Source organism: Rhinolophus sinicus, chromosome 14, assembly GCF_057876585.1.
Source record: "Rhinolophus sinicus isolate RSI-liver-muscle chromosome 14, RSI-T2T, whole genome shotgun sequence".
NCBI classification, from domain to species: domain Eukaryota; kingdom Metazoa; phylum Chordata; class Mammalia; order Chiroptera; family Rhinolophidae; genus Rhinolophus; species Rhinolophus sinicus.
This window is the reverse complement of record NC_142514.1, coordinates 56,397,328-56,420,880: the sequence shown is the minus strand read 5'-3', so window position 1 is coordinate 56,420,880 and position 23,553 is coordinate 56,397,328. Positions and strand designations below refer to the sequence as shown.

The 23,553-nt window shown below is 37.2% G+C and overlaps 1 protein-coding gene and 1 pseudogene across 2 annotated transcripts in view; one reads left to right on the top strand and one right to left on the bottom strand.

Annotated features, from left to right (window-relative positions):
- The window catches only part of ST6GALNAC3 (ST6 N-acetylgalactosaminide alpha-2,6-sialyltransferase 3), a 521,545-nt gene that overhangs the window by 239,210 nt on the left and 258,782 nt on the right, over positions 1-23,553 (bottom strand). The gene's annotated exons all lie outside the window — the stretch shown is intronic.
- Positions 17,226-17,792, top strand: LOC148755693 (peroxiredoxin-5, mitochondrial pseudogene; annotated as a pseudogene).

Sequence of the window (23,553 nt, the reverse complement as noted above, 5' to 3'; positions counted from 1 at the left end):
CTTCCTTTCCTCTGTGCTGTCTCCCTTGTGCTCAAGCATAAGCTTAATAAAATTTGTCTGAAAATTTTTCTGGGATTTCCTTTCAATTTCTATCTTGTGGAACCCCACAACCCGAACGCCAGCTGTTAATACCCCCTCCCCTCATCTCTGTGAAATTTGCAATCTCACAAACAGACATTTTAAACAGAACGGCAGGTTCAGATTCATGAATTTTGTTATGAAAACCAAAAAAGAGAAAAAGAAAAGCTGGCTACTTTCCAATGCCTCTTGTACAAAACCACAACCAAAAGCATTTTTTAGTTAGTTTGTTGTCACAACCAAAGTCATAATTCAGTTTGTGCACTGGTAGATTAGCTTATTTCTGCCAATGCGTCAACAAAGAAAGTGCTGATTGAACTCTGTGTGTGTGTGTGTGTGTGTGTGTGTGTGTGCGAGTCATTGTTAGTGTCAACTTAAGGTGCCACAGGTAAATGACGGACCCCGACAGATCTACAGCTGCTTTAATACTGTTTCCATGTAATTTTTAAATGTGTCTCCAATGTCTCGTAAGTGTTCCATACAGGTTTGTTGGGTGAATTTGAATGAATAAAGAAGAAATGCCTGTTCATGTGAATGGTTTTCCATAGAGCAGCTGTGTCTACACGTCAGATGTCTATTTCATTAGTGTTGCATGTGCCTGTGATTATGAAAGTTTAATAAAAGTTAGGTGATGAAGCTTTCCCTCTTTGGGTAAATATTCTGTAGCCCTTGCAATATTCCATTATGTGCAAGCTCTGCCTTATCCCTAACCATTATTACACTGCGCTGCAGGGCTATTTTAACGTGTGATCTATTCCACCAGGTGAAGCAAACAAATTAGACAGAGCACCACAGCTGCTTGATATAGGATGTCCTCATGATTTTGCTCTCTTTTTTAATACACCCAAGCATCCCATTAATTTTTTTCAACAGCTGCTGCACATTGAGCAGACTTCTTAATTAGCTAATGTTTGGAAAGCCCTTTGAAGATAAAAAGCCCAATGTAAGTGCTAAGTGTTATTATTACCTTGACAAAAGAGTTCTTTTTTACCTTGGCTCACTACAAAATGTGTGCACTTTCCTTCTCTCCAACTACTGGTGGTAGTCAAACCATAGGCTACATAAATCACAGGAGAAAGGTCTGAGAAATTCAGCAGTGGCCCCTGAATCACAGGCAATTGAGCACCCTGGAGTGTTCCTTCATTTCAATGTAATCTTCTCTAGGGACCAGAAAAAAGAATACTGCTGATGGAAATGGGAAAGAAACACATTTTTCAGGCTCTAGAATGCTTTGGGGGAAATGAAAACACTTAACAAGACCCTCTTTCTTGAAAGGGCTTTTGGTAGTCAAACCTACATTCATTTGTCGTAGCTTGATTTTGGAAAACAAAGCAACATTTAGCTATCACAGATTGCATCTTTGCAAACCGATACCTATAGCCTAGACACAAAAAATGATTTGCCTGTAACAAATAAATGCATGAGCCGCCTTCTCCCCCTCCTCATTACCAGTAGGCAGGATAGTAAAGAAAATCCACTAAAATAAATAGCAAAAGGCAAAGAGAGCCTCCATAGTTCAGGGTTAACAACTTAGCCCCAGCCCACACACACTCCCCTTTGCTTATCAAAAACACTACCCTCTAAGGATATGTAAGATGCAGCAGCTCCTGTCCTTGAGAAGCTTCCATTTTACTATTAATAAAACAACAGTAATAACTTCCAATGGCACCTAGTTACCGAGCCCCATGCTCTGTACCTTACATATATTATTGTATTTACTCCCCACAACAACCCTGAAAGGTAGTTCTTATTATATTATTATCTCCATCTTACAGGTGAGAAACAGGCCTAGTCATTTCAAATGACATACCCTAGGCTATCAAGAAGGTAGTGGAGTCATAACTTGAACCCAGGTCTGCCTGGCCACAAATCTGAGCTCTTTCAGCAAACAATAGCCCTTCAAAGTCCTAGTCATTAGAGCTGAGACAGTGGTACAACATTAAGTATGGGAACATTCCTGTTACAGTTTTTTATTATTACAGTGAGGTAGAGGAGGCAAAGAGCATGTCTGGCTGGTATAATCAGGGAAGTCATTGGGAAAATGACTTTGATCGCTTTTGTGAAGAGGTAGCTTTGCTACATCCAACAAAGTGTGAGAACTGACACTCTTAAATCACCAACTCACAGATGAGCATTTGATATTACTCATATTTCAGAAAGTATTCAAGAGATAGGAGGTGAAGATAATGGAAGAAGATGAACTGAAAGAACAAATACCCATGCTGTGGAAATTAGCTCCGGCCTTCAGTGCTAATTAAATTTTAAAAGGTTTAAGTAAATAAATTACTCATATTTATTTCAAGTAAAATATGTTATTACCAGTTTTTCCTAATGGAACTGAAGTTTCACATCTGAATACGTGGAAAGATAGGGCAGTGGTGACATTAACTGAGAGAGAAGGAACTTAGAGGAAAAGGAATTGGGAATGGAGGGAATGATAAATCTACCAAAACATCTAAAATTGTCATTTTTTCCATTAACACCCCCAAACTGTAAGGCAAGGACTCTGCACGCAGCTTTAGTACTGTCTGCTCAGGCAGAGCTCTTAATCAACCTGCTTCTCATCACTTGAAAGCTGTTGTCTCCGCTTCCTGGAGCCAAAGTACCCTTATGGAAAAAGGACACACTCTCACAAGCCAAGATCAAAACACTTTTTTGGTGTTCTCCCTAAATGATAGTAGGAGTAGAAAATACTATGTGTTATTACACACCTCCACGGCTGAAACACTTTTGAAGGTAGAAATCCACATGAACTTCATAGCAATCTCTAGGAACTGAGGACAATTCATAGCTGCCTACTGCAAGGCAGGAGCAGAGGTAGTGAAATGCCCGGTGAAATGCTTGTTTGTTATTAATATATTAGATAAATTATTCAAGAGCTTCATCCTTGTGAGCCCTGTAATTACTGCCTAGTGACTGAGTTTGTTGACCTACAAAATGTACATCGAAGACTTAATCTGCATTTCATACAAGATTCCTTCCAGGCTCTAGAAACTGGGTGGCCAAGTTGCTGATCTGAAGCTCAAAATATTGTCACTCAGAAGTTATAATGGAGGAGAGATAAAGGAATGCAGAGGTCAGAGAAAAAGAATCTTGGATACACCATTTCCAACAAGTGACATAAAAATTCTCCGGAATTTGACCCAATCATTCTTTCCAAATAGATTTTCCATTACTACCTTACTGGTCTCCAAGCTTCCTCTCACATGAAACACTTGCTTTCCCTCTTCTATGTATCACATGTTTCCCACATGAACTTATTAATTCCTACTATCACGTTTTTCCAGAATGCCTTTCTACCATAAGTCCCCATTTCCAAATCGTTCCCCTTGCTCAATGTCCGTAGATATTTCACTTCCTCAGGGAAGCCTTTCTCTCGGGGAGAAGTTAAATAGTATTTATGCTTCATTCCTCATTTGGAAACAACTACTTTCCTCTGAATAGTGATGCTGTTAAAAGGGTATATTTTGGTAATGACTTTATTATCCTAGAATCTCCTTGAGAGTAAGATTCATATCTGTTTTATCTTAGATCCTTTTGGGCTTTCCGTCCAGTACTTTCAAAAGTCATAAGTGCCAAATAAATATTTATCTAATAAAAATTCACTTAACATTCCTCACATTTATTATTACTTATAGCTAGATACTGTTCTAAGTGCTGGTGATATGCTACGAACAAAGTGGACTAGCATTTGTGACCTAAAAGAATTTACATTCTAAAATATGGGACAGATAATAAACAAAACAAGTAAGTTGGAAAGAATAGAAGATTACAAGTGTAAAGAGAAAAATGAAGAAGAAAGATAAAATAGGTCAGGGTGGTTGAAAATTTAGATTGGTTGGATGGATGGATGATTGGGTGGGTAGCTGTGTGGATGGATGGATGGCTGCCTAGGTAAATGGATTACATTACACAGGAAAACACTGACTTGATCAGTGGGGGGGAAAAACTTTCCAAAAACATTTTCTGTTCTCTATATAAATCAGTTTCTGGAGTCAAAATTGATGGTTCACTTCATTCACAATAACTTTAGAAAAATAAAGAACAGAGAATCTGATTTCTCAGTTTATTGCTAGATCAACTTCAGGGGCTCCCAAACAAGTCACTTTTGATGACTTTGTAAAAAATATTCTAATGTCTATGAGTTTATGAAGAAACAGTTTCTTTGGGTCAGAAAGAGCACGGTTTAGTCTGGGCATACGCCGATAAAAAGAATAATCTTTCCAAATCAAAATTTACCATTGAAGATTAAAATATGAAAAGACAAAAGTTTGGAAGGAAAACGATTTTTACATTGAAAAGTGTCCAAGTTATGCTTATGCTAATTTAATCAAGAATGAAGGCGGTTTTCATATATCCTCAGACCCACATTGGCCAGTTCTTGTATCACAAGAAAGCTGATTATTACTAATTTACTAATTTTTATTTGCAACATAGACTGGTGAGAATCAATTCATGTGTTATCATTCTAGAGATGAAGTGAGGACCTCGTCAAACAGGGTGGCCACATTTCTCATGCCTGTTTTCTGCCACATTCTCACTGGGAAAAACAGCAACGGGCATGATATTCTCTTCATTATATCACAAATGTATTTGTTTTAGAGAAAACATCTATTTGTGTCTAAAACTCTACTTCAGACTCAGTGAAAAGCATTTAATGAATAAGAACATCTTTTCAGTGTTCCAAGCTAGCTCTTTGAAAAGAGAAAGCAGCATAGCCATTCAAGGTCATTTTCATTTCCCTCATGATTTTCAAGAATCACAATATTCTGGATTTGGAATTCTCTACTTCTATGTAGAGGTAGCACTGCTTAATATCTAATGTGGTCTCTGAATATTTCCACTCCAGACTCAGCCTCTCCTGTAAGTCATTCACTCTTACTTGTTTCCTGCCCCATCTTTATTCTTATTGCTTGACATTCTAAGAGAGAAGTGGGTAGAATGGAGCCTGTATATGCTACAGGAAGCAGGTATGGAGGGTTGTAGGGGGCAGGAGATGAATGATCACAGCATCAGTGAAGTGGCTTAATGTATCCACATCAGATGGTCCAAGTTCAACTCCCAGCTCCACAATTTCTAGCTGTGTGACTTTGGGCAATGTAGCTAATGTCTCTGTGCTGTAGTTTTTTTCTTTGGTAAAATGAAGATCCTGCAATAAAATTGTCGTGAAGGTTAAATGAGGTACTATCTGTAAGTAGCTTATAGATAGTAAATGCCTGCTGCATTATGAACTCCGTGGAAGTATTTGCTATTCGTTGTTCTTCCTGCAAGTGGAAGAGGAAAACAAGAAATTCTTCTGTGAGCAAAGTCCCAGCTAGCTTGCTCTGGGTAGAATTCAAAGTGATATTTGGGTATGTTGAAAAATTGGGGGGCTGGCCACCTGAAGTGTGTACCTATAAGGGATAGAGAGGCTTCCTGGGAAATAATTCTTCCCAAGAGCTGAGCCCCACAACTTGGACCCAGTAAGAAAGCCTTGGGCTTGGTGGAAGGAAGGTTACTCTGATTACATCTGATGTGACTCCAGACTAGTTTTATAAGTCAAATAGATTTATTTGGTTCTAGGGCGATAATGAGGTATAGTAAAAAAGGAATGAGATATTTTACTAAAAATTCTGTGAAACACTGGAGAACAGCCAGCATGGTGCTGGGAGCCCCTCTAAAAAGAGTTTAAGTCCCTGAGAGACACAGAGGTGCCAGCCTCCACTTCAGCAGAGCAGCAGCTGGGGAAAGGACAGGATGGGCGGAGGACAAGCATTTTAGTGGTCACAGACTGCCCAAATGGCATTTCGCTAAAGAAGTGTTAAAACTATTGATTTCCACAGCCCTCTGAATGATCCTGAAACCAAGATATAATTAAACTTTTGCTTTGTTACAATATGCTTACACAAAAGGGTGACATGGCTCATAAACTATGACGCCATAAATAAATTTCACCTGCTAGACTTAGGATTCTAACAAAGTCAGGGAAGGGATAAATAATTTCATTCATTAAGTATCAAGCAAGGATTTATGAAGCCCCTCCTCTGTCCCAGACACTGTGTGTTAGGTGCAAAGGATAAAAAGGGGAGAAAAAGCAAGCAGGTTTCCGCCCTCACAGAGCTCACAGTCTGGAGGAGACTAGAGTGGAGACAGAAGTCTCCAGGCAATCAGAAATCAGCCAGTGCTCTAGATGGGAAAATATGCGGTGCTGTGGGAGCACGTGAGTGGCATACAACCTGGATTTCCCACATCAGTGAGGACTTCTTCCTTGAAGGAGTGACCTCTTTGCTGAGAGCTGAAGAATAACTAAAATCTAGCCAGGCAGAGAGAGGGAGAAAGCATTCCAAGCCACAGCAATAGTATGTGGGAGGGTCCAGAGAACCGTTGTAGTCAGGAAAACACAGCCCGCCGCGGGTCACTGCTTGTGTTTGCAAATCAATTTTTATTGGAACATAGCCACGTTCATGCATTTGCATACTGTCCGTAGCTGGTATCATGCTACCATGGCAGCGTTTAATTGTGACAGAGACTGAATGATCTGCAAACCTTAAAATATTTATTATTAGGACCTTTACTGAAAAATGTTTGCCGACCCTTGAACTAGATCAGAGAGCAACTGGCGCAGCGGTGAGCGTTGTCCCAGGGAATCTCTTGGTGTTGGATTGGACAGCAGTACAGAGCAAAATGGAACGAATCAACAGGCACACTTTTCTGTGCACTTTACAAGTCCAACACACAGCATCATCGCCCCTGTGACACTATGAAAGGAAGAGGTCAAAACTGTGTTTCTAGATTATAGCCTCAAATTTCCAGCAACATGCAGAATAAACACAGTTATCTGACAGGCTATGTGACCAACTTTCCTAAAGGAAATGTTGAATGGTATGTGTATGTGTGGGGATGGGGTGGGGGATGGGAAAGTACCCAGTCTGGCCACATCATCAGTTCTAGATGGAAATCACAGGTGACATTCATCCAGTTCAGAGAGCTATCTATAATATATAAGCAGAGGAGGACCTTTTCTTTGGTGTTTTCTAATGACAACAAAAGCTTCACTGAACTTCGCTCCATTCAAAACTTATTCCATGCTTCTGCCTGGAACCTTCTCCCCTACCCTCCTATAATCTTACTATCCTTTGTTCTTAGTTACATTTATTTCCTTTGCCCACAAGGATTGGGATAAATATCCCCACTCCCTGTTCCTATAAGTCACTGTACTTAGCACACAGTATTCTTCCTTGCCTGCTATCGTCTCCATTCCTGTTAGATCCGTGAGAGCAAAGCTGTGTTCTTTTCACTATTTTTAAGTCAGTGTCTGAGACATGTATGGGTCCTCAATATACATTTAGTTAATGTGTAAATGTAAAGGAAAAACTAATAATGTCTGGATTAATACTATGGACTGACAATTTTATATACAGTTGACTCTTTAGTTAACAAGCATAATTTTATGAATAATGAGTTGTATGTTCCTGATATCAACCCCCATATTCTTCACACTAAGGAATTAGCCAGGTATCACTGATAGAATATTCTCTTTTCTGGTGTAGTTTATATCTTGTTCTACCTTTCTTTGTCTAGATTTTACATTCCCTCTGATTCTCTGTCTCAGAGTCCTATACTATCATTTTCTAATACTGATCTGCTAGAATAGTCACTTCCTTATGTCAGAATTTTTATACTTACTATAAAGACTTCTTAATCTCATATAATAGAGGTTTAACTAACTACATTTTTATGGAGCTTTGTTTATTTCAATTTTCCCTGCAAAATGCTGGCTTCCAAATATTATGCATAGCAATAATACTATTTATCAGCTATAGTCTTCACCACTTATATTTTCTGACAGACCAGGGAGATGGGGGGCAGATTTTACACAAAAGAAAACATGATTTCTTGATTGATTTCATGTTATCAGGGCACCTTGATATTTGCTGGGTGGAAACTTTCTGTTTAATAATTTTATATTCACAATCACATAGAAGAATCTAAGCCAAATAGGGAAGGACCTAGAAATTCTCAGTGAAGTAAGATGTTCAAAATGGGAGAAAGATCATGATACATGGCAGTCATTTTGCAACCTTTATCCTTATATTTATTCTTATTATTATCATTTACTTCCTCTGGTAAGTAGATAATTGGTGAGGATAAAAACCACACAGGTGATGTTTCGACAAATTCAGGAATCAACTAGAATTGACTATGCACAGTTTTTGCACTTAAGAACTACTTTTAAATGTCTAACAATATAAATAGTAGAAAATTCACATTAGAAACTAAATTTGAAGTCAGGGAAAAAGAATTTTGGAGGGGGTCAATCAGGTTAGGTTTTTAAAAGATCATGGACTTGAATTCACAAATTTCTTGCCTTCTTTAAAAGCAAAAAAAAAAAAAATTCATTAGACAAAATTAAACTGGGTTAAAAAATGAGTATTTCATGCATAGATTGATTTATAAAGAAAACACGGCATAAAGGTAAGGAATTCTGATATGGATAATGAATCAGCTTAGAGAAAAATAATTCAAGAAGTTAATTCTGAAAATAAAGAAACAACCCAATGTGAAAAGAGAAACAGGAGGGACTCAGTCTAAAGCAGCAAGACAATAGTTTTTTTCTGATGCTGGCAATTCTGTAATCTCATACCTAACATTATGTTTTACCAGGGATTGTGGATAATATAAGAACTTGAGAGAAAAGGAGTTAAAGTAGATTATATTTACAGATGCATACATCCAAGCAATTGACACAAAAATGATAACCGTGAATTAAATTAATGAACCTATTCTTCATAAAATTAGAGAGAGTGTAAATAGCTCTGTTAGTTTATCAATTTCAGAACATGGACAAATGAAGAGACTATGCTTAGCATTATCTTAAAAGCATTCTAGGACCTATTTTTACATACATACTCAAAGCTCTTGAGAACTCTTCTTTGAAAAGATCTTAATTATGTGGATGACACATTTTCACTGGCACAAACCTCTGAGCCACAGACTCTTAGGCCGTGGAATTATTTAAGATATCACAGAAGATTGTACTCACTATAGCATTAAAAAAAAAAAAAAAATAGCTTTATCTTCGGTAACTGTGGAAAGGAATTTAATTTTTAAAGCGTTTTTTAAAGGGATGGGTTTGTTATAATAATTCTTTCCAAAGTCTCCTTGATTCCTCAGGAGTTCAAGAGTCATTCATTACCATATCTATCCACTTATCTGCCCAAACATCCAATAACTGTTTTTAGAGTTTTAAATGTTCCTCACACTGAGGTTTATAATATTTTTCTGCCCAAAGAAATAATGATGCCATTATTGTCAGAAAATCGCAAACTAGAATAAGGAGGCTGAAGTGACAAATATTTTTGAGAAAATTTTCAGATGTATTAAAGCAGGGGTGTCAAAACTGCGGCCCGCGGGCCAACTGCGGTCCACTATCCATTGTTAATTGGCCCGCAGCAAATTCCAGAAATATACTTAGTTTACTTAAATAAACCAGGTGAGGCAAACGTACTTCACCTCGAGTGAGTGGCCCGGCTGTTTGTGTATTTTACTGCATACGGCCCTTGGTGAAAACCGTTGAAAAAAGTTTGGACACCCCTGTATTAAAGTATTCTTCCTTGGTTTTTAGAGGGAAAATTAAAAACAGACCTGATCTAAGAACTTTATATGTTCAAATATACGTAGTTTAAAAATATGATAATAGCCAAGAGGTGGAAACAATTCATATGTCCATTGACAGATGAACAGATAAACAAAATGTGGTATATGCATATACTGGAATATTATTCGGGCTTAAAAAGGAAAGAAATCCTGTTCCATGCTACAACATAGATGAACATGAAAGACATTACGTTAAGTGAAATAAGCCAGTCACAAAAAGCAAATATTGTATGATTCTACTTATATGAGATATCTAAAGTAGTCAAATTCATAGAAACAGAAAGAATGGTGGTTACCAGCGGATGGGGGGGGGGGGGGCAGGGTGGGAAGTTGTTGTTTAGCTGATAAGGAGTTTCAGTTTTGCAAAATGAAAAAGTTCTGAGATCTGTTGCACAGTAGTGTGAAAGTACTTAACACTACTGAACTGTAAATGTAAAAATGTTAAAATGGCAAATTTTATGTTATGTATTTTTACCATAATAATAATAAAAATAAAAAAAACCCTCAGGTATATTTCTGACTTATTTACATTTAATTCACTCATTTGAAGAGAAATCAGAGGGCCATAAAACCCTTGCCATGAGTCCTTTAATTAGCCTCTAGCTCTTTTTTCTTAGACACAAAATCTCCTGTTTTGACAGGATTAAATGAACAGAGGTACATGAAAGGAAAGGTTTAAATTTTCCTTGAAATTGAGATGCTGACTCCCAGAAGACCAATGAGCTTCTAAACCTGAAATGTACACTTGACGATCACTATTAATAACTGAGATATACCATCAGGCAAATTCCCCAACCTACTTATTATGTATGAACACATACAATTATGTCTTTGCAAAACACACATACCATACACTGCAGAGCATGGAATCAAATTAATGTCTTATATAATCTAGCATGGATAATTGATAACAGGAATATTGATTAGCTACCAGAAATATTTCATCTCAACACTTTGTATTTTTATTATTAAGCAAGGAAATAGACAAGTATATTTATTACGAAGCTATTGAAAGAAATAGCTGGAGTAGAGAATATGTGAAATCGGGCCCAAACTTGTTCATTCTCAACAGAGTAGCAGTTATTAAGTTATAGAGCTGAGTGTTAGGCTACAGGTACTGGCAAATTGAAAAAGCAGAGTCTTTGCTCTTAGAGATCTTATTTAAAAAATGAGGAAGATAGCTAGGTCTCTAATAATTAGAATACAAAGAGAATAATATGAGAGTTATAAACAAAGGGCTATAGGAATGCAAAAGAGAGAAAAAAAATAGCCTGAAGTCATAGTCTTCTGGTCATTTAGACCTTGCTTAAAGATTCAGAGGTAAAAATCTACCGTCCAAGAGTATCCACTCCATTTTGGGGAGTTCTGGCTGGTTAAAAATTCTTTCTTAGGTAGAATTAAATTAAGCATACAATTATTTGGAGGAGTAACATATTAAGCGTCTCCTCTTTCATCTTCATGGTAAATCTTATTAGTAGTAATTAATTAATTAATTTAAACATTCATCAAAGTGGCTGTGGAAAATCCAGTGGAGCTGATTTGGCATTTGTATATTAGAATCTGGAAGACTGGAGAGAAGCCTTAGATAAAGATGTTTGGGAGTCATCAACCAATAATTGGGACTTGAAATCCTCCATCAATTCTCCTGTCTTTCTTCTTTTCTCTCAACAATTCAAATTCAATCATTCACTTATCTTCGTTGATTCTACTTTCAAATTAGCTCTCTAATCTTTCCCACAGTCACTAGCATCTCTTATATTAATAGCCCCACACTGTCTGCCCATATCTAGTTTTGCACACTTCCAAACCGTTCTCCACAATGCAGCCAGATTTATGCTTATTACATTCGTTAGCTAGGTCTGTTGTAACAAAGTACCAAAAACTGAGTGATGTAAACAACATACATTTATTGTCTTTCAGTTCTAGAGGTTGGAAGTCTGAAATCAGGGTGCTGAGTTTAAGGTGAGATCAAGCCACTCTCCCTCTGGAGGAGCTAGAGAAGGCTCTGTTCTGAGTGTCTCTCCTAACTTCTGGTAGTTAGTTCCTTGGCTTGTGGCAGCGTAATGCCAACCTTCACATGGTGTTCTCCCTGTGTGCATGTCTATCCTTTCATATGGCATTTTAAAAAGAGAGACACTAGTCCTAGTGGAGTAGGGGCCCATTCTACTTCAATATGACCTCATCTTAACTAATTACATCTGCAATAACATTATTTTCAAATAAGGTCACATTTGGAAGAAGTGGGTTTAGAACTTTAATCTATGAATGGGAGGTGGAGGGACACTATTCAAATCATAACACGTAAAATGCAAATATGATCCTCTTCTTTCTTCTTCAAATGATCAGCTCCTCACTGCCTCCAGGATAAAGTCCAAAATGTCTTAACAAACTAAATTCTTCGTAATCTGGCCCCTAGGGTCTTTTGTTTTATCTCTTGCAACTCTATTTCTCCCTTCCCCCTCCCAGATATCATCAATAATAAATGTAAAAGTATAACAGCAATATGTGTTTTCATTACATGGTGCTATAAGATTCCAACAGCAAAGTTGACCTAATCAGGGAGATCAGAAGATGCTTCCGCAAGGAAGGGACGATTGAGCTGAGAAGTGAAATATCTGAAGGGTAGGTAGGTGAAGAACAGGGAGAAGAGCTTTCCAGATAGAGGGAAGAGTTTGCCCTTTATGCTTAAAGAATGGAGTGAAGGGACGTGAGGGGGAGCATAGTGGGAGAAGAGGCTGGAGAAGCAGGGAGGGCCAGATGAAACAGAGCCCTGTTGGCCACATTCATGAGTTTGGGGGAAAAAACAAGTAACTACTGAGACTCTTATTCAGGGAAATAAGGTTTAAAAAAAATAATCTGCATTTCAAAAAAAATCTCCCTGGTGGCTGTAGAGTACCACAGAAAACAGAGTGTAAGAGGCAAATGTAGATGTAAGAAGCCCAGTTAGAGGCTATTGGGGCAGTCCAGGCGAGAGATGATGGTGTCCTCTTGCTTGGAAATGGTCTATCTCTAATTGAGTCCTAGACATATATTAGGAGGTAAATAACTGAGAGCTTGTACATGGACTGGATATGAGGAATAAAGAAGGAGGGGAAGTCAGAGTTGAGTTCTAGAATTCTGGCTTGGGCACCTGGGAGGCCTACAGGGCAATTCATTAAAATTAGAAAGAGTGGAAAAGGTTCATAAGATCTGCTTTTACGTGCTGGGTGTGGGGAGCCTCGGAGGTATCTTAAAGGAAATGTTGAGTGGGCAGTTGGGGGTTCAGAAACCTTGTCTGAAGTGGATATATAATTTAATGAATCGCCAACATGTAGATTGTAATTGAAGCCACAAACACCAATAAGTCAGAATTGAGAAGAGAGTGTCTAAAACTGAGGTTGGATTCCAACTTTTAAAGACTAAAGAGGAGAAAAGCCGGCAAAAGAGATGAAAAAGATCATTGCATGTCATGGGCAAGGAGGGGAGAAATGTAAAAAAAAAAAAAAAAGTGGTCAACACTGATGAATATTGTCAGAAGTTCAGTTAAGAAAAAGACTGGGGGGAAGAAAAGAAGAAAACAGTAGAGGGAGAAGGGGGAGGGGGAGGAGGAGGACCAAAGAAGAGGAAGGAGGAAGACTGAAAAAGCTTGCCTATCATTACTTTTCTCTTCCCCAAACTCATGTTTTTTATCTTTTAGGGAAAATTACACATTTTTCCATTTCCAGAACCTTCATCTGGAGGCATTGTAGTACGACAATATTTTTCTTGAATACACCACTGAGCACTTCTGTTAATCATTCCCTCATCTCTGCTGGATACTTACTGGGCGTGGGGAAGGGGAAAAGATCATTCAGAGCAGAAGCTTACTTTCAAAGAGCTTTAAGTCTAATAGAAATATGGAGGCACACTCATTAATTAAGTAAATGTAATCCAAGTGCCCAAAACAAGTTTGTTATTAATATTCAGAAGAGGAAGCCATTATTTTTATTAAGTTTTATAGAAAAGGAAACATTTGAGCTGAGTGCAGAAGGGTGGATAGAATTTAGACACTGAAGAGATGGTGGAGAAAGATCTTTCCACTAGAAAACAAACAAACAAACAAATAAGCAAAGGCAGCAAGGAAGGAAATCAGAAGACTGGTGTTGGGGAGTGTGAAGAGACGCACTAGGAATTAAGTTTGGAAAACGAGTTGTTGGAAGGCCATGAATATTAGGATAAAGATTTTAGACTCTTTTGTATTGGCAATAAGGGTTCACTAAATATTATTCATGATGCCCACTTGTGTCTCACTCTGGTCACTGGAAGTCCCATCTTGTATCCCTTGAGTTTTCTATGTGGTCATTCTCTTTGGATCAAACTTAGCACTTCCTCTCAAACACAATTCATCCCTTCCTCCCTTCCTTCCTTCCTTCATTTATTGTCAGTACAATTCCTTTATTTAGATTTCAATAAAGTTTCACCAAAAGTACTGACAAGACAGGGATCGCTCAGAGAGAGGGGCCATAGCTTAGTGGCTATTGTAATAGTCTTTGCTGAATTTTGCTCAGGCATAGATTATCACTATGGTTTGGCATTAGGACTAGGAGATTCAAGAAACTGTTGATAGAATTAGAATGCCTTTTGCTGTGTTCTTTTTGTTCATGATGCTCCTTTAAGTTTTAATTAACTTTCATTATCATCTCCATCACATACTTTATATCTATACCTTCCTTGTCCACTCCAGCTTTCCCTATTTCTTTCATTTTACTTACATATGTTATTTTTTGGCTCTCTCCCGTTTCCCACTAAAATGTAAGCTCCATGAGGAGTGCTTTTTTTTTTTTCCTTTTCTCTATTGTTCACTGCAATATCTCCAGAGCATAAAAAAGGTGTTGGCCTGAAGCTGAAGCTGAACAATAATGAATGTCAACTACAATTTTATATATATATATTTTATTTATATATGTATGTATATATATATATATATATATATATATATATATATATATATATATGTATGTATGTATTTACGAGAAGCGGAGTACAGCATTAGGAACAGAGACAGTGGAAATGTGTGCGATGTCAGAGGGATAGTGGATGGGGGGAGGGAGGTTGACAGTGTGTGAGGGATATAAATGATAAAAGGCTAACTACTACATTGTTTTGTGCACCTGAAACTAATAAAAAAATGTTTCATAAAATCACAAATTAAAAAAAAGGTGTTGGCACATGGCACATGGCAGGCTCTCAGTGTTATTGAATGCATCACTTAATTGTTTTGCCCTTTATATCTGGAGCCCATCAAAATAGATCACCTTGCTTCTTAGAAGACAATAGACAAGAGTCAAGTAAATAAAGGTGAAGAAGGGTAGACTTAAGAAATATCCAGGACGTGGAATCCAAAGAATCTGACAATTCAATAAATGTTTGAAAAAAGGGGAGAAGAGAAAAATCAAAGATGATTCAGGTTTTCAGATTGACTGAGAAGGAAAAGTAGGACCTACTGACAAGCATAGAACCAGGAATACGAGCAAAGAAGCAGGTTTGCAGATTAATCTCATGTTCTAGAAACGGATCAACAGTGTAATTATCATCTCACATAAAATATCACTTTGCTCCATAATATGTTATTTTGAAAAAGCAGAGAAATGTGATAAACCTTGCATTCCAAATAACCTTCTTTAAGCCAACAGTATACTCATATGAGACAATACCATATGGGAAGGCGAGACAGAGAGGCAGAACAAAGAAAGTCTGACTTTGATAGATTAAACCCTTGACTTGATAAATGGTTCATGCAGATCAGTAACGGGAAATCCTACGTGCCAACACAAAGAGCCAAACATAATCTTGTAGTTTAAAAGAATAAATGAATGATACGGCACTCTGAGTTTGGAAAAGCCTCAGCTGTGATCATGAAATATGTATCAAGAGCATGGGCTCTCTGGGTGATATTTCCTCTCTGCCTGTGGTGTAAGATATTTTTTCTGTTACAGAGTAGGCCAAATTCAGATTCTACATTTTATAATTCCTCTGGCGTAAATTGTTGCAAGCCAAGTGAAATCCAGAATACTCATTTTCTTGGTTGGTGGACAAGGTGGCAGTCTATAAAAGGAAATGAGCCAGCAGAGCATCCTTTTTATCCCAAAAGGAAATCACAAAGCATCTCAAAATGGAAGAGAAAAAGATCATCTATCAGAAAAAGGACTGAAAATACATTGTGCTGGAAATTTTCTTTGGAATATGTATAATTTCTGTTTTATTTATTTCAAATGGTTATATATATATATATACACACACACATATATATGTATGTATATATGTGTATATATATATGTATATATGTGTGTGTGTGTGTATATATATATATATATATATATATATATATATATCCAATTAGAAAAGAAATAAATAAATGTTTTTTTAAAAAGCCTGATCACTGATCCAAACATGCTTGACAATGAGTTCATGGGTCATTTATTAAGAAATTCTGACAGCATGGTATCCCTACTGAAAGAAGAAACTAATCGGGGATTTTTTTATATCAACCCAAATCATTCTGAGTTTCAGCAAAAAAGAATCCACACGATCATTTTGGAAACAACCAAAGCATAGGCAATTCTAATCACCCTGATGAGATGCTAAATATATTAAATTAAATTCACATATACTTCTTAAATTCTGTTTTAGTCAATAAAGTCAGCCTCTTCATCCAAAAATCATTTCAATAATTTAATGTTGACCTCTTAAATTTTTCTTTGTCTCAAGAATAGTCTACAAAAGCAGTTTTCTTTTCTTTTGCTCTGCTTTGTTTGAAAGGACCATAATAATGATAATAATAAAAAGAAAAACAGCAGAAAACAAGGGGTAAATGACCAACCTGACAGGTACAGATAAATGTAGATTTGTCAGCACTGGCTACACTCCCCAAACCAATATTCATAGAAGTTCTAGAGCAACCCTGGCAAAACATAACTAATCATTTGAAAGGAAATAAAAAAGAAGCCTCTCCCCTACGTACCCATAGCACAGGCACACACCACACCAAATTCCATAAAATTTCTCATACATAAAACCTGATTTGATTTTAAAACCAACCAACCAACCAATAAATCAACAAAAACTTCTAAATACAGCACACCCTCAGCATTAACAATTTAAGATTCATCATTTGGATCAATGAGAATCAAGCCAAATGTCCATTACATAAAATATACACACAAATATCTATTGTAGGACAGGTGCTATTCTAGCTATTGAGGAGGTGTTGTAAATGGAACAACAAGTTCCCTCTTTCATGGAACTGACAAGACAGAAGTATGAGGCCAACAAGAAAGGACCATCCATACTGAAAACTAAGAGAAACTCTAAGACCACTGTACACAGACAGGTGGCAGCTCGGCAGGTAGGCAGGATGCTTGAGGTCTCAGGGCCCCGACTGGAACTGACAGGACCTACAAGCAGCTTGGGATGGTCACACTGGCTTGGTCCTCACTGAAGCAGCTCTGTGAGTCTGCAGCAGTGACAGCAGCAGGAGCTGGGCAGCGACTGGAATGAAGAAGAGGGCAGACGCCTGGCAAGACTCATGTTTCAGTGGTGCTGCCACAGCCACGGCCCCTATCTCAGTGGGAGATGCCATCCAGGCCTTGGTGCTGTTTAAAGGGAGCCTGGGAACAAGGCGAACCTGGCAGAGCTACACAAGTACAAGAAGGGTGCCTCCATCCCAGGATGCCCCAAGACCCACCTGGTGGGGCTTGTGGAGGACAAAAAGGCTCTGAAGGCTAAGGGGGTCCCAGTCCATGTCTGAGTGCCAGTGTCTTTGTGACTGGGGAGTGGGGATGAGCCCACAATAGGAAAGACAAAGTCCAGCTCCTGGCTGACCCATGGGGGTCTTCGGAAAGGAGACAGATTTATTAGTAGATAAATCTTTGGTGCCAGTCTTTGGAGATTAGTGACTCAAGAGGTTCTCCACGGTGACAGACGAGGGTGAGAGGAAGGCTTTGAAAGTGAAGCACAAAGGTACAGGCCTCACTTACAACCTGGCCCAAACATCGTCTTGCAGCTCTGAGGCCCATACCCAGCTGCCCTCTTTCTGTCTCACCTGCCCAGCCCCAAATTAGATGGGGCCACCCAATTACAACCTTGACCATAATCTACAATAATCATCCAGTTTAAACCAAATAAGCAAACAAACAAAAACTGGACCTGGAAACATAATAGTCACTGTAGGAGAGGGACAGACATTAGTCATAGTGCCAGAAGGGAAGGCCCCTTTGAGGAAATAACAACTAAGCTGAGATTGTTCGGACAAGAACGGCCAACCACATGAAGACCAGGGCCTGAAAAATGTCGGAGTAGAGAAAACAGCAAGCAAGTCTATGGCAGAAACATGTGCAGCACGTTCTGGGAGTAAAAGGAGGCCAGTGCGGCTAAAGGGGAGAGGTGGGCGGGGTTCCTTATTGGCCAGGATATGAAGCTTGGTGTTTATTCTGACTACAATGAAAGGTCAATAGAGATTTTAAGGAGATGACTCAAATAATCTGATTTATATTTTTAAGAGCAGCTCTGTGGTGAAAGTTGGTTCGGTCCTGGATTAGAGAGTAACAGGGAAAATCACAAGAAGTGGACAGGTTTGGAGGATGTGGAGGGAAGCAGGAAGATAAATCTCCAGGATGTCTTTTAGGGTTTTGGCTTGTGAAACTGAGTGGATAGCTGTGCCATTTACTAAGATGGGGAGGAATAGGTCAAAAAAAAAAAAAAAAGTTTGAAGAAAAAACTCTCTTTGGAACATGCACCTAATTGAGATAACTATTGTACAGCCACATGGAAATGTCAATGGAATATACAAGTTAGGAATTCACAGAAGGCGTCAGGGCTGGAGGTATAAAGTTATACAAGAGGATTTCAAGCAATGGAATTGGAGATGGTCACCTGCAAATAAAATAGAGAAGAAAAGAGAACCCAGTCTCAAGCTTTTTACACTTCCATAATCAGAAGTTGGCAGAGGTGAAAAGCGATCAAACAAGTCTGAAAACAGCCACTGAAGTAGAGGCAAAACCAGAGAGCGCTTCAGTGTCATCTCACTCAGTCCGATGAGGCTGGTACATTTATGCTGTGAGAAGCTGTCAGTTGGATCAGATGCTGAGAGGTGAAGTCAGCCAAGGACACAGGCCGAACAACTGTGCTGACACACCGATGTCATGAATAATGTCAACAAGAACATTCCAATATTGAAAAAAATAACCTATCGTTTAAACAGACACTACTATTACTCAAATCATAAAACACCTGAATAACTATTAAGTCAAAAAAGGAAATAATCAATTGCAGTATTCAAACAGCTTTATTTTACAACGGTGTTTCTCAACCTTTTTTTTAGTATTATTCCTCTAAGAAGTCTGTTTAAACAATTTTTTTCTAATTGCACTCCCAACCCCATACCACAGACAGTCTGGGCATTATCTATGTACTGTGGCCCTTTGCATGACCACAAACCTCCTCAGAATCAATTTTCAACCTCCTGTGGATGTAAGGTCTTTCTGGTTGAGAATGCACACATTATAATTATAGGCTGCTGTTAAAGTTGTTTTTAGGGGAAATTGTACAATTCACTCATCATTAGCATGACCACATAATTTATTATCCAACTGACATGTATTTGAGAGGACAGCGGATATTGCTGGTTATTGTATTGGAAGAATTGGCATATACCAAAATAAATGTCCCAGGCAAACTGAGATGTGTGATCCTCCTACTCATCATGAACTCTGGGGGAAAAAAATTATAAAGACAAAATTGTCAATAAATGAATTCTGAAATGGACAAGCAAACAAATTTAAGAGCTGATTTGTCAGGAAAATGAATAAAATGGGCAAAAATGGAAAACCTAACAAAGACAGAAAAAGAAAACACAAAGCAAATTAGAAGCTATAAAAATAATATAATAACAAAGATATTGCTGAGTTAAAATGTGTCATAGAACACTACATGCAGTTTCTACTAAGAAATTTAAAAATCTAGATAAAAGGGAATTTTCTGGGAATGTATAAATTTTTAAATGGACTTAAGGATTTAAAAACAGTATAGATATTCATGAAAGAAATTAAAAATGTTGTCAATGAAATATTTCCAAAACAAAATTTAGGCCATACATTCCTTTGGAAAAAAATTTGGGGGAATCTTCAAAAAACACATAACAATATGTTACATAATCTGTTCCCAAGCTGAACAAAAAGATAGAAAGTTATCCAATTCATTCTATAAAGCTAGTAGAAACCTCGACATGTTACATAATGCCAAAACTCAACAGTTAATACACAAAAAAGAAATCTCACCTATGAATATTGACATGCACATCCAAAAGAAATACTAGCAAATTAATATATTATCACAAGTTGATTAGTATGTACGATCCAGGACAAAATCTGCCTTACCTCTCAATGTTAACTTATACTCTGAACTTTCATACTTTGTTTATCACTTTTCTTAGTCACATGAACAAGGAATTAGAGAAGAATATAATGCTGCAAATCCTTATAACTATAAACGTGAAAAATGTGTCAGAAAATTGAGATGTGGTGTTTAAAATAGTGTGATCATATATTAGAATAATAATGCTTAGGAAAACTCGAGTAACCTAGTGTTTGCTTCACAACGGTCAGCCCCTATATTAGCGTAAGTACTAAGAGATTTTGTGACACTAATATTTCATTTTTAGATGAGATAAAACAATACTTTTAGTCCATTACCATAATTTTAATCCATGTCACAGAGTTGGTATAATAGAAAGCTTATCTAAGAAGCTGGAAATTTTGTTTATTTTCAACCTGCCCTGGTTTAAAAATCTAAGATATGATTCCCACATTTATCCATCTTATTGATGATTCTTTATTAGACTATTAATTGCACTTGAGCTGAAGAAATCTGATTCAAACTAACGCTTTTAAAATGTATCACTCAAAAAACATTCTCATGTTTTTTTCTTAAGCTTATTAACTCTGAGTTGTTACACCTTTTAAAAATTGCAGTCTTGTGAGGGGCATGTAAACATTCAATACATTAATCAACTTCAAACTTGTTCAACTTTCTGTGTTTTGAAATGGACTAGTTTTTTTTCTTCAAATTTTTATTTTGAAAAAAATTTAAGTCAACAGAAAAGTTACATCAATAAGAAATGGACATGTGTATTCTGCACCTAGATTCAGCAGTTAACATCTTGTCACATTTATTTTCTTCCTTCCTTCCTTTCTTTCATTTTATCTATCTATCTATCTACCTGTCTATCGTCTATTTATCTATCTATATTTCTACACATACATGTTTAGCTAAACTATCTATATAAACCAATATACATGGTCCTTCATTATATATATTGTACATATGACACTACCTTATGTAAGCACAATATAATTACCAAATTCAGGAAATGTAATAGTGAAACAATATTATTTTCTAATATACAGTCCACTTTTAAATCTTGGTAATCAACATTATAATATAAATCCTGCTTATTGACTTTAAACTTTTACAATCAAGCTCTGTATAAAACTTGGAAACTTCAAATATAATTATAGAACAGAACATTAGCAACCTTGATGACATAAAAGAGGAGAGAAAGGAAGGAAGCTAATATTCTCATCTTGGTGGACAGACAAGAAAGGCTCCCTACAGGTGATAGAACAAAAAAATAGAAGTCTTAGAATTTAAAGTTAAAAAGAAAACTAACAGAAGAATACTAACAAAATACTAACATTACCCTCAAACTTTGGGAAGGGAAGGATTAATAAAGGTAGGGAGAAGGAATGAGCTAAATCCCCCTTCTTCATAAAGATGACTCAATAAATAATGGCTAAAGTTGATAAATCAAGGAAAGATAAAATAAGGAAATAAGGCAGGATGGTTCTATCTCAAAATAATCTAGTTGCTTTCTGTGCATTTCCTTTCAGAACTTTTGTCTCATTTGTAACCCAAGAGCTATTTTTCTCCTTCCACACTTATCCCCAGTCCATACGACAGGCGGATTCAAAGAGCCAAACTAGGAAGTGTGCAGGGCTTTTCTTCTTGGAGAGGCTGAATACAACTGTATGTGGAGAAAAGTGTGAGAGAAGGCAAGGAGTGACACGGTGAAAAGGAAGACATCCTGGAGGGACAGAAAGGAAACCAGTTCCCACAGAGGTCTGGAAAGCAGTCAAGAGGGATTCAGAAGATGAGCTGTCTTTGTGGCTCCCCCATGCCAATTCATCCCCCTGGACAATGGGTCTCTCATTCAACAATTGTGGACACTTGTAAGACCCCCCACCTAAAAGAGGGTAAGAGGGAGCGCTGCCCGTGACCAAGGTGAATCTAGATCGACCCAGCAAGGAATATCCCTAAGAGAGTATAGGGGTAGAAGCATCTCCACTGGTACCTACGTTATTTAATGCTATATAGGCTACAGGCAGAAGAAACGAATTTTTTAAAAAATCATCAAGGCTCTAGAAAATATGACAGAAGAACAGAAGCCACATGGGGCATTGCTGCTTTTTATTTCAATTCTTCTGCACTACTTTATTCTTTACTATGAACATTTATTACTTTTGTAAGCTTTCTAAAGAGAAAATTAAAACTAATGACTTTCATTACCGAATACCTACTATGAGTCAAGCACAATGTTACGTGCTTTCAATATATTCTCTACTTATTCTTCAAAAAAAAATTAAGTATTGTATATGTAAAGTTAGAGGCTCAATATTGATTTAATGAATGGATTACTCAATGAATGCACAGTGCATGTCCATAGCTGTACTTGAATAAATTAACAAATGTTGTAGGAAGTGTTTCAAAAGATTTCAGAACTCCAATGTTGTCCACTAACCACATATATGATCAATCCGCCTGGATTGCAAAAAATTAGCATCAGCTTTTTCAAAGTTCTTGTTTTTCAGGAAAGAAAAAAAAAAAAAAAGAAACATCTATCATATAATGATAATTTCAATCTCTGTAGCCTCACTCTTTCTTGGAAGTTCTCAGTCTCCAGTGGTTTGGAGGAGAGGAAGGTTCTTCCTGGCATGGAAAACCTGAAATTAGAGTGAAGAAATGGAGACTTGGCATAATACTTCTGAAAACTTGCCAACATCTGCTTAGCTGCCTTTTCCACATCAACTCTCATGTGCAAAGGAAATCAGAATACAATAGTTCCTGGGAAAGACACTTCCACATTCTGAAATGTACAAAAGTCACAGGTGGTATTTCACACTAAATTAGACTTTTAGGGCAAATCAGTAGGGTCAGAAAGTACACAAGATAATAAAACTACATATTAGACAGTCAGTGCTAAATAGTAAGTTATCCCTGTCTGCAACAGTGTAGAAAGTTAGAAAGTAAATAACAGAGGCCATTTTTCAAATGCATTCAGCCTGGGTTGTTTTAATTTGTAAGGTACTCTAAGAATAAAATATTCTTCATGGTAAACACTTGTTTTCAGAGCTTCTAGTTGGTAGGCTTCTAGGAAAAACAGGGAGAGAGTTGTTTTATTATACAATTACTGCCACGGTTTGCAGAGAGAATATTAAAATTAAACATTGCCAATAGATTTGTCAAGTTCCATTTTCTTTACTAAGTTCCTACTGGAAATCAAGCCCAAGTCATAATAACTAGTATTTGTTAAACACCATGTATTTGTTAGACACCATGCTAAGCATTTTATAATTGTTAATTCATTTACTCTTTAAAATAAGATAAGAGGCATTTGGTTTGCGCAAAAGTAATTGCAGTTTTTGCAATTATTTTTAACCTTTTAAATCATAATTACTTTTGCACCAACCTAATACTAATATGGCCCCATTTGTTGATATGGTTAAGCAACTTGTCCAAGATTACTGTATTATTCTGGGTTCTCCCAGA